This window comes from Eucyclogobius newberryi, unplaced genomic scaffold (genome assembly GCF_026437365.1).
Source record: "Eucyclogobius newberryi isolate DKJ021-1_F unplaced genomic scaffold, fEucNew1.0.hap1 SCAF_7, whole genome shotgun sequence".
Classification (NCBI taxonomy): Eukaryota; Metazoa; Chordata; class Actinopteri; order Gobiiformes; family Gobiidae; genus Eucyclogobius; species Eucyclogobius newberryi.
Window position 1 is genome coordinate 8,986,998 of NW_027316389.1, and position 12,580 is coordinate 8,999,577.

The 12,580-nt window shown below is 44.1% G+C and overlaps 1 protein-coding gene across 3 annotated transcripts in view; it reads left to right on the forward strand.

Annotated features, from left to right (window-relative positions):
- znf423 (zinc finger protein 423) overlaps positions 1–12,580 on the forward strand; it is a 126,422-nt gene that overhangs the window by 84,760 nt on the left and 29,082 nt on the right. The window lies entirely within an intron of this gene.

A 12,580-nucleotide genomic window follows, 5' to 3' on the forward strand; every position in this document is an offset into this window, starting at 1 on the left:
TTCAGTCATTAATTTGTTTTTTTAAAGTGTTACAATCCATGTTACGTTAAGAACCTACTCCGTGAACAGCCTGTTGAAATGATAAAAATGAATATATATATATATATTTTTTAATAGTTGGCACGTTCTTACTCTGTCTGACTAAGGGTCTACAATTGTTTTGGGCTCTACAAACACTGAAAATCTGAAGGCCCATTAAAAGTTGTGCAGTAAAGTTTATATTAGGGTTTAGTCAACATTTGAAGATGTGTTTTCTGCAGCTCTGGACCTGGTGCTGTTGTGAGGCAGTGGGACTATCTAGTCTGAATTTTACAGTCCCGGACTGAACTTTATTTCCAATGAATTTCTGGAAATTTTCTGAGTGTCATGTTGTCAAACAAGTCCTCACGGAGTTTGTATTTAATAGATCCATGAGTATCACGCTGTTCTTCAGCAGAGCTACTGTTCATCATCTTTTTTCCTCCTTTTGCACTCGTCGTCTTGGCGAAATAAAACCAAATCTGGGACTTGAGAGCAGCGGGTTTTTGCTGTGTGGAAAGTGTAGCTCAAACAGCGGCTCTGATGGTGACGCAGACACACAATCATGGGATATGAAGTCATCTTCGTTTTTCCGCTGAAGTGAACTCAGAAGAATTAGTATTTTTGATGCAAATTAATGCCTTTAATATCCTGAGCAGACGACAACGATATCGCGGCAATTTTGCATATTGTTATATTGCGATATTGCTAATATTGCTGCATCTCTACTTGTTATATTTTTTCAGGTACATAAGTATCATCATTTACATTTTGTTAATTGAAAATTGCAATTTCGATCTAAAACAGCTTAGTAATAGAAACGGGGTCCTTTGACTTCCTGTTCAAAGCGGCAGAACTACTGGGACGTCCAAATTAGTTAGTACTGTTTATTGTTCATTTACTTCCACATTACTTGACAAAATAATCCTATATGAGATGTTTTCAGAAGCGTGTCAGTGTGGCATTAAAAGAACCCAGACTTCTCTTTCGTCTTGCCCTGTTAATGTAGATGAAGCGGCATAAGTTTCTTTGTGGCTCCGTCCTCAGCGCCGCACCTCTGCCCACATCCTTTCCATTTTCCATCCGGTTTGACTTTTTTTTTTTGTTTTTGCGGGGAGCGGGGAGTCGGTCAATCATTAGGCCTCTTTTCACTTTCCTCTTTTCTTTATTCCGTCTCTGCGGCCCTTCTACCTGCCTCCGCCGCCTCCCCTCTGATGGACCTGTCGGTGGGAAGGAGGGGGAGTAAGAGATCAGGAGAACGGGCGTGCAGAGGAGGTCCCTGGGGGAGTTCGGCGGCACACTGCGGGCGCGCGCCATTAGAAGTTTAAATACGGCTGCCGACCTACCGCCTTTCATGTCTTTGTGCTTAGTGTTTCTGTAACAACTCTGGACTGTCGTCGTGGAAAAGATGCTCCACAGTGAGAGGAACTGTGGGCTTGATGTACAGTAAATGGCACGCGTTTGACTTTGATTACACACGAGAATAATGTCATCGTGCGTTTGTCGTTCACGTGAGCCCAGGAGGTGTTCCGTGAGGTTCTACACTAATTTACCATTTACTGTGGTCACAATAGCAGTTGGATTCTGTTTTGCTCTCCTGCTGTCCATATACTGCCAATAGCAATGACTAACAATACTTGGACATCTGCCTAAAATAGAGTGTTAAGCAGAATGATGAAACTATAGATGTAACTATAGATGTTGCTATAAACATCTGATGCTACTTAAAATTAATCTACCGGTACCTACATTTTTACCAATTTGGAAATACAATTTGACATAGTTTACTTACTATACACCCTTCCGCAATTAAAATATTTATTTTATTCTATTTATTCAATGATGGTCTAGCTCTTTTGTTTAGATTGTTGTGGCTTTACGTGACAATGTATTTTATTTACCAGGAAAAGCCCACTGAGGTTTGGAAGGTCATTTTCACACTGGTCCTGGGCCCACTATTTGTATGGCTAGGGAAACTGGAGCATCTTGGCAGAACCCAGCGCAGACACGGGTAGAACATGTAAACTCCACACACACAGGCCGTGAGGCTGAAGTGCGAACCGCTTTGCTGTGTGGAGCGTGCAGGTTTTGAAGAATAAAAGTAAGAAATGCAATGATTTCCGTTAGTTGAGGGATTCCTGGTGGTTTTCTTGGTTGGATGCACAATGACTAAGTAGGTCACTTTGTGCTGACAGCTTCTGGAGTTGCAGTTTGTTTCCTTTAGCTCCGGTGCTATGACAGTGTGTAGGGTGCACATGAGCTGTAGCATGTTCAGCATTTGTTCGAGCAGATTTGAATGTTCCTGTGGTATGCCTGGGAGCATGCATGGCTCTAATATGTTCCCATCTTTGGAGCCTTGTCGGAAGAGCTGCACCCCTCTGAGTGAGCCGGTGGATGGATTACCCATGTGTGGTGAGGAGCAGGCTCCCAGCGCTGGCAGAGCCGGCGTCAGCGTGTTGCTGTGTGAGCGGTGCTTGTGTTGGCCTGCTGTGCTGTGTGTCCAGGGCTGCTGTGGATTAAACAGACTTTGTGTCTCCTGCCTGGAAAACACACCCACACGTCGCACTGTACATACAAAGGGCACGGGCTGGGTGAGCACATAAAAGATGTGTTCTCCTTCGGCGGGAGTCACGGCGTTCACCTGCAGCCCCAGAGTGGACATCGAGTTCAACATGTGCGCTGGGCGGCTCGTATAAACCTACATTCCCCAATTTATTGGTCCTGTGCTCCCGCTGTGCGAGTTGTGTGACTGAGCAGTTAAAGGGTAAGGGAGGGATGCAAAACGGCACCTCTACTATGTTTGGAATAGAGCACCCACACGAACGGCTCCAGTGGCCCCCGTCATTGTCTCGCACCCTCCTCTTCCTCTTTCCTGCTGAGGCTGCTTCCTGTTTCATCTGCCCCTCACATTTTCTACGTGTTTGTTCACTGACAATGTCAATGAAATGTTTCTTTAGCCACACTAGTAGGACACACTAGCGATGGGCTGTTCTTATGTTGTTTGAAAAGGATTTGTTGTAGCCCTAGATACTTTAATCTCATTGTTTTTATCAAAGGCCAGCACATACAAACTCCATGCGTGTGTGTTTGTTAATTACACTACATTATTCCATCACATCAGACCAGCTGTGGTCTTAGATCATGCTGCCAGCCTCCCGTTAGCCGTTCCTCCTGTCTCGCTGCAGGATGTGGGCCCCTGGGTGCTCCCTCCACATTATACACTGTGTGAGTGAGTGTAAGTGTGTTAGTGCTGCTGCAGCTCTGTGGGGCTAGGCCTCTGGGACCAGGCCCCTGCTCTGTTGGACTGGAAACCCTGTCTGCTCAGACAGGACAATGGAACATGAGGGATGTCTAAACAGCCTAAAGCAGCAGGGTTTATTATCTTCACAAATCATAAACATAGAGGAAACATATGGCGGGGTTAGCTCCCTGAAAAACGAATCAATCATAGTCCAGAGATTATATCTAAAAACTTACAAGGATTTTCATTCTTAATTCAGAAAAGTACAAAGTTTACACTTCAACGAAAGGTGGGTGAACATAAATGATCGTTGACCAAAACAATTTAATTTTAGCTATTGCCGCTATTTTTATTTCCCATTTCCTCACATTTCTGCAGCTAATGCTCAGTAGATTTTTTTTTTTACAGTTGTGGCAGAAATGTTTCTCCTGCCAAGTTGGCCATCCCAAATAGTCCTGCTCCTCATCTATTGTTTGTCAGACTCCATGGCACCAGCCGGGCAGAGCAAAAAAAAAAAAAAGTCTAGTTTGATACAATTCAGAAAGTTCTCTATTTACAGTCTATCTACAGGGTTCCCTGGCTAAAAACTTTACCAAGGCACCGCTGCTCACTTCACCTGCTGTCATCTGTCCAAGATGAGAGGGATTCTAAATCACAGTTTGGTCATTGTTTGTTTTGATGGCTTTGCGAGATGCATCGTGCCCTGTCTTGTCTGCCAGTGAGTTCACGGGCTAATCACTACTCATTTAGACAAGTGCGTGTGTGTCTGGATGGAGCAACAGCAGCAGCGGAGGTGATTAAACAATCGCACATTTCCTTCACTCTGGACCCGTCATTATTTTGCTTTTCGCCTCTCATCCAAGCCCCCCTGCATCCTACTATCTGGCTCTCCCCAGCTGCACAACATTAGCAGATAAATGAATTAATAAACCACACACACACACACACGCACGCACGCACACAGCAGTGTTGACAGAGAGACAGAGTGGCCAAGTGTTTTGCTGTCATTAAGAGGGGAACACCAGCTCTCCATCATCATGAACTGTGCCTGATTTATGGCCAGCGATGTGGAGATGCTGGCTGCCTCTATAGATGCTACAGCCTTGTTTACTAAAGCCAGTGAGTGGGAGAGTGAACTCCTGCAGCGTGCCAGATATGGAATCAAGTTAGAATTTGTGTGTGTGTAATAAATTAATAGATAAAAGTAACACTGTCCAGAGTAAATGCGAACCCTAAGTATGCCTTTATCTAAATCTCAGGCATTGTATCATTAAAACAGTGCATCAGTAGTGGTGTGTAAGGCTGTGTAAGCGTGCTTGTGTGGTCAGTGACATGTATGTTGCGGCGCACACAGGCCCACAGGGGCAGGGCCCAGGGAAGACGAGAGGCTGACTGTGTGATGTGTGACAGCTGATTAAGGCGAGGACTGAAGAGCTGACAGAACGTCTCCACGGGCGTCATGGGAGGTCCGACCAGGAGACGCCTGTGCTGCCTGTGAGGGCCAATGAGAGCAGGGCTGCAGGAGGGAGGTAGATTTGTTAAGCGCGGTGTCGCACAGTGCACCTCGCCTTTTGACTCCTGTAATGGGTCGTTTCTTTTCCCTGCGTTTGCACATGGGTCAAGTCTAATTAAGTTGGATTATTTACCTGTTCATGCAACTTCTTCAAGAAAATGTGTTGAACAGAAATCTTGTCAATATTGGTCTGTCACTCGAGGAAAAAAGGATCAGTATTTTACATTTACTAGCCTTGGAATCGTAACAATCATAACCCTGATCATAATTATTATAATGTTAACATTAAAAATAAATGTACACATTCTTTCTATGGCAACTTTTTTTTTTTGGACGGGCAGTATAGTTCTTCATGTCCTCAAGTGACATTTCTTTAGCTTCTTCTGGGATTTAGTAGTTTCTTTCGTAAACTAAACTACAACTCGATCAATTGAAAGAATATTTACTCATAAGACTCATCAATTGGTCAAATATTCATTAGTTACAGCTCGAATTTACATATTGTTACGCATTGGCGACAATCTTAACAATAATAAAAACGCTTGTGCCATGAGTCTCATTCAATCACGTTCACGTTATAAGTGTCTGTTAATAGTCTGCACTGCTGTAAATGTGTTTCTTTTATCAAACGTACGCGACTGGGATGCGGCGACGAGCGACGTCGTGCCAGTGAACTTGGCGTAACGCTGCACTCGGAGCAGAAATGTAAAACAAGGTGGAAGAGGAGAGAGGAAGGTGGCCCGGCGTCCCGCTGCGTATCCTTGAACACTCCGAGGAGCTCTACCCCTCCACTTCCCTCGCGCCGCACGCACACAGTGTCCAAGCGGCTCACGAGGGTGCTGTTGCAATTAAACTGGCGCCGCGTGGAGCCCAGATAGAGAGACGGGGTGAGGGGGGGAGAGAGAGGACTCCACGCCACATGCACATTACCCCTGGAAGACGAGGAGGAGGATGGGGGGAGAGGGAAGGAGCGAGTGGGGGGGGGGGGGGGGGGGGGCGCAGAGGAGGGCACCAGTGAAACGCTGTGATGATGGAGGTAATGATGGAGAAAATGGGCTCAGACGATAGGGCAGTGGCTCCAGCGTGACATAAAATGGTGACGGCGACTGTAAACGTATCAATGCAGATGATTCAACGACGTCGCAGTGTAAATAACGGCGACGGTTTGATGGTTTGATAGAGGTGGGTGTGTAGATGTCAGTTAGGAACACATCTTCTTGATATTCTAACGCTGCAAAATAGTTCAATTTAAGTTTTATTCGCAAATTGCCAGTAGCAAGATCCTTGTGTACTTCTATAACATGGCAGACTTTGTTTCTACCTTTGAAAGTACTCTGGTTAAATGTTATATGTATATAAACTTCAGTTTCGGTTACTATGAACTTTAAAACATTATGTCATTCATATTTGTAAGCAGTCATAGTTCGTGTCAGGCCTATACTTGTCGTGATGGGATGACGTGAATGAATGACTGGGTGGAGTCAAGATTTACAATGTAGGTCAATCAAAAGAAGTAAATGGAACATGATTGTACTGCGAGTGTGACACAAAGACCATTTCTACCCTAAACATTACGTAGTAGGATGCGGCTGTACCATGAGCTGTACAGCCAAGTCTTGAATTGTAGTCGATTTCTAATTGTTCCTTTTGACTTCTGCTTCAATCAATGTACACACGGCAGCCCGTTACTGTGACGCAGCGCCATCACCTCCCCCGCTGTGATTGGCTCTTTAATTAGCCCCTAACAAGAGCCTTCAGGAAGCGAGCGTGCTGATTGGACATCTTATCATTGTTAATTAGCTCAATTAAGTCATTAGGAGGGTCCTCATCTCAGTTTCCTGGGGCCGCGCAGGTAGTGCCCCCACCCGTCCTGCCATTGTGTGAGCGAGTGTCGGAAACGTGCTGAAAGAAGCCAGAGGAAGTTTCTGTGGAGTTATTTTTGCGGCAAAGAAAAGCCACAAACTCATTTAAAGTACAGTGTAAACCGTTTCATGGTGGATAAAAATACAGCTTTGTTTTTTTCTTCTCACTGTTCTCAGTTTACACCAACAACACATTTATTTTTCATTCAGGGCTTGTCAATAGTGTCTCTATATTGTATTATTGTTACATAACATTAACTGGTGAAAATAGTGTTTATTTTACCATTAGTATTATCTTAATGCTAGCTGTTGTTATTTTATCTTATTTTATCTTTATCTTTATTTATTTTTCCCCTCCATTCCTTATTAAGAAATGAGAGGGTTTGTCTATAGGAGTTTTTGTTTATTAGTTTTGTTTATAAGAGTTCTTCTATTAAGATAAGATCAGATAAGATGATCCTTTATTGTCCACACATGGGGAAATTTCATTGTTGCAACGCAGGTAGATACAGAGGAAAAGGACATATAACTTATAGGAAGTTTAAAAAAAACAACAACAAAAAAAAACAACTCTTAATAGAAAAACTCTTAACAAAAAATCTTATAAACAAAAACTCCTATATTAAGAGTGTTTTTAAACTTCCTATAACTTATTTGTCCTTTTCCTCTGTATCTACCTGCGTTGCAACAATGAAATTTCCCCATGTGTGGACAATAAAGGAATATCTTATCTTTTTTCAGTTCCGTGAAGCCAGTTAGGAATAGTAACACATTAGGCACCGTGAATTAAAGAAAATTGATGAAGATTTTGCCGTTATTTGTTCAGTCTCAACAATCGTTTTAATCGTTTAATGTTTTTTCTCACAATATCGTAACACTACCATTTGATATCGATATCGTGACACCTCTAGCTCTCTGCGTGTACAAGAATCCCGGCGTTTGTTCATTCAACAGTGCGTTCTCACTCTCGTGTTTACGTGACCCATGCATTACATTAACACTGGTTCACATTAACTGGAGCGCACAGTGACGAGTATAACGGGCTAATTTGTAGGTTCACAGCAGCTGGAGTCACAGACACCGCTCAACGCACATACATGGTACTAATCACCTCTGCAGTGGCCCATGCCTGACCAAACATCTCCTCATGGCTCACTTCATAGCGCAGAGCACACTGTTGCGCCTCCTTTGTCGCCTCCTTTTGTCAGTACGGTCTATTGTTGTGTGTTCAGCGCCGATCAACATCAAAATAACATCTGTCAACTCCTGTTTGGAATTCACCTGACAGGCGCAGCTGATGTCTGGGCACTCCAAAAACGCTCCACCTATCGCACCCAAAAAAAAAAATACCACACAGGCGAAGTGTTTGGCCCTTCGGAGCACATCTGGGCCTGGAGCGCTCTCCTCAGAGCACATAGGAGGTTTTTTTTAAAGAGCAAAACATGCACACCTGGTTACTGTATGGAAAACATACAAAAAATGAAAAAATACACAATTATTTATCTGTGTCTGACTAAAAATACAGCATGCTTTTCTCAGATGTCCAATAAGTGTTTTCATTTGGGATTTGTTTCATTGATTGATATAAGATAAGATAAGATATTCCTTTATTGTCCACACATGGGGAAATTTCATTGTTGCAACACAGGTAGATACAGAGGAAAAGGACATAACTTATAGAAGAACTCTATAAATCTATAAACAAAACTCTTATAAACAAAAACTCCTATAGAGAAAACCTCTAATTTCTTAATAAGGAATGGAGGGGAAAATAAAGATAAAATAAAAATAATAAAATAAAATAAAAACAGCTAGCGTAAGACAAGATAGACTAATAATGGTAAAATAAACACTCTATTTTATTTATTTTAAAAAGAAACCAGATACAAACGTTACTTACATTTGGTTTATGTTTTAGACTAGAGCTTGACCTAAAAATACTTAATTTTGCTTCTAAAATTGTTAGTGTATACATTATTTACGATTATATTGTGACCTGAATAATCATGATTATCGATTAACCTAATAATCTTGACATTCTTAGTGACAGCAGATGTATGTTTAATAACCAGCTCATGTTTAATCAATGAATCCAACTTTGGACCTGAAATCCTCTAACAATTTATTGTATATATAGCTCTGTATATATAGTACTTTCATGAGCCAATGAGATTATATGTGTTGTCTTATGTGTGTAGAGTAGAGTAGAGTTAAATAAATCCACCACTAAATATAAGATTTGATATTTCTTCAACTTATTTACATCCATTTTCAGGCTTTATGCTTTAAGACTTATTTCCATGGTAATTTTGCAGCATCAGTCAGTCTTACGCAATTACTGCACTGTCTGCTCAGTTTTGCTTCATAAATCCAGTGAATCCTCCCATGATTCGTCTTGAGCTCGGAGTTGATCGAGGAGCGTGGCTTTCAGAGGAGTAAGAGAGACTGGCAGATCTGATGAAGACGAGTGAAGAGAGCGGCTGATGGCGGAAGGACGGCACCGCGGAGACAATGAAACAATGCCTCCTAACCAGAGCGCTGACATATCTCTGTGTGTGTACCAGTGTGTAAGCCTGTATTAATATTGATTTAGCATTCTGGCAGGGGGTCTTTGAACCTCACTTTCCCTACTCCGGTCCCCGGGGACGGATGGTAGACTGCGGCTCACACACGCACGAGAAGTGGTGTCAGATGAAATTAATGGCATAACCTAAAGCCTTGACAGAGGGGAAAGAATGGCCGTGTTTTTCGGTTGCGTTCGCGCGCGTGTGTGTGAAGTTGACGAGTGAAAGAAGAGGGCTAAACTGCCATTCCCAGTAGTGCCTCTGCTCTGCATGTGAACTCTGAAGTAGAAGTGGAGGACTTCTCAGACGCGCTCTTGTCTACGCGAGTGCGGGCGACGTGCACGGGAGAGCGCTCGGCAAGACGGAGCTCTAATCCAAGCGCTGCTGTCATGTACTTCCTATTAACCGCCTCCTGCTCGTTTGACACGAGAGACGTTGTGATATGAGCCTAATGAGGCGGACCGTTTTGAGCTAATGTCGGGTGCTTGGATTGTTAAAGGTGCGCTGGCTTTTTCCGTCGGAGGGTTCGCCACCTGCTTTGACTCATATCTCCGTGGGAAAAGCGGGTGACGCCACTTTACAGGTTTGATCTGTGCAGAGGCGACCACGCTCACAGAAAGAATGCGTGTTTTTCGAGATATATTTGAGCAAGTAGAACGCCTGTTATTGAATTGACGAATACATTTAATGCCGTATTGTGCATTGACATGTCCGTGGAGACAGACAGGAGGCAGAAAGTCTTGAATAGTGCAGCAAAAATCCTGCAAAGAATGGTATGTAATGGGCAAATCCGTGTTGTGAACTGTAAAAACAACTGGGTAGAGCGCACCCTGCAGGCTCATGGAGGATTTAACAGGCTTTTGCCGCTCTTGGCCGGAGACGTTAGTGGAAAATGAGGTGCGGGCACTTATAAAACATATTGTCAAGGAGCAAATGGCTGTTCTCTGGTCCATCATGAAATACACGTCATATTTTTTTTAAAAGCTACGTTACACCGGCTGTAGAACTGGACCGTGGACTCTGATACATTTCCACATTGTTTTTTTGTTTGTATTCCCCTCTCTGTCTGTCTTCCTGTCTATCTTTTGGGATTCTCTTTATACGTTGACACAAACACGCACACACATGCGGGTTCCCTCTCTCCAGACATGTATATTTGATTCCCGCCTCAGAATAATTAATAACGTTGTGTTCATTTATTTATCTGTTTGTATTTGAGGCTGACGGTGTGTCTGTGCCATTCTCTGTGTGTGTGTGTGTGTTTGTGTGTGAGGGTAAATGTAGCTGTGTGTGCTTCATCTCTGAAAGGATCATATTTTTTAGACCCAAATCAAATTAGACCAGATCAAAGTGCAAGATATTGTTTATCACAAATATCACCAATCTTGTTATCATTGTAATACTGCGTTATTGTTCATAAGATGTGAAGAAGAAAGTAGTTAAGGCTGCCCCAAATAAATTGTCTGTTTGCTGTAACCCAACCCAACATTTTTCAAGTGGGTCGGACGGTAGGCAAATTCTTATTTTTTTTACGTTGAAGGCAAAAAAAAAAGATCGGAGAGTCGGAGTGACCACCAGGGGTCAGGCTTCAACAGTCCAGGGGTCAGGCTTCAACAGTCCAGGGGTCAGGCTACAACAGTCCAGGGGTCAGGCTTCAACAGTCCAGGGGTCGGGCTTCAACAGTCCAGGGGTCGGGCTTCAACAGTCCAGGGGTCGGGCTTCAACAGTCCAGGGGTCGGGCTTCAACAGTCCAGGGGTCGGGCTTCAACAGTCCAGGGGTCGGGCTTCAACAGTCCAGGGGTCGGGCTTCAACAGTCCAGGGGTCGGGCTTCAACAGTCCAGGGGTCAGGCTTCAACAGTCCAGGGGTCAGGCTTCAACAGTCCAGGGGTCAGGCTTCAACAGTCCAGGGGTCGGGCTTCAACAGTCCAGGGGTCGGGCTTCAACAGTCCAGGGGTCGGGCTTCAACAGTCCAGGGGTCGGGCTTCAACAGTCCAGGGGTCGGGCTTCAACAGTCCAGGGGTCGGGCTTCAACAGTCCAGGGGTCGGGCTTCAACAGTCCAGGGGTCGGGCTTCAACAGTCCAGGGGTCGGGCTTCAACAGTCCAGGGGTCGGGCTTCAACAGTCCAGGGGTCGGGCTTCAACAGTCCAGGGGTCGGGCTTCAACAGTCCGGGGGTCAGGCTTCAACAGTCCGGGGGTCAGGCTTCAACAGTCCGGGGGTCAGGCTTCAACAGTCAAAATCTCACGATTTTAAGATATTTAGCGAAGGCGAGCGGGGGAACATGCGGGGGACACGGGCGCCGCCGTGTTTGTTGTGATGACACTGCTGGGCGTGTTTCAATCCCAGAATGCATTGCGTAAGTCAAATTTAAATCAAGTCACACCGTGATAGAGAGTGACATGTATTATGGACACTTCAGTGGCGCCGACAGTCAAACCAACATGTAAAAGGCAATAAAATTTCCGTTTTGCGCGTTCTGATTCGTTACAGAAGCATGTGGAGGACCGAATATGAAGACACACATGCGTTGCGTAGTATGTTATCAGCCCTCTGGGATGTAAGATTGGTTTACCAGCGTGATAAAAATATTTAACACGACGGTTTAGGAAAGACCGGTCGGTGAGTCGGCGAAATAATTGAAAAATAAGAGATTTTGACGTTTTTTCAACAAAATGTGGATTTTTTTTTTTCAGTCGGCTAATTTCATACCGGGTCAGTCGGGTTACGGCAAACGGACATATTATTTTGCTCAGCCTAATTAGATGTGAACGAGACATCAGATCAGAGTGAATTATTATTACAGTAGAGAACGTATAAGCGTGGGGAAGTTTCAGGCCACCCACTGCACATCGTTCACGTCGCTTCTACCGCTCGGCACGCGCTGTGGATTTGTGCAGGTGGAAGTTTGAAGCGGCACATAGTTTTTTCTGGCTGTGGACCTCACCTGTGCTGGTGATTCAGAGGTGATTGTGCTCCTCCGCCTTCACCTCGCTCCCCTCAGCTGGACAGGCCTTTTCACTCAAACGTTACCTTGATTAGCTGTTCCCGGATCACTCGGAGCCACACTGACCTGAACCCACCGCTCAACGTTCAAACGACTGCACCTCAGAGACCAGCTGAGGGTCTCAACTCAACTTTGGGAGCGTTAATCAGATGTGGAAAGTTTTAATCAAACACATTCATTGACCTATGTGAGTTGATTTGTTTCATTTTTTTCATTTTGGAATAAATTGGCACTTACGTCGTCCTTTTCGGCCTCTATTTGTCACTCAAAACGCTTTACACATTTGTACAATAGCGTAAGCAAGGCAGCCACAGCATCCCAGAAGTGGAAAGTAACGAAGTACAAGAGTAAAAGTACTGTGATGAAGTCAATCTTTTA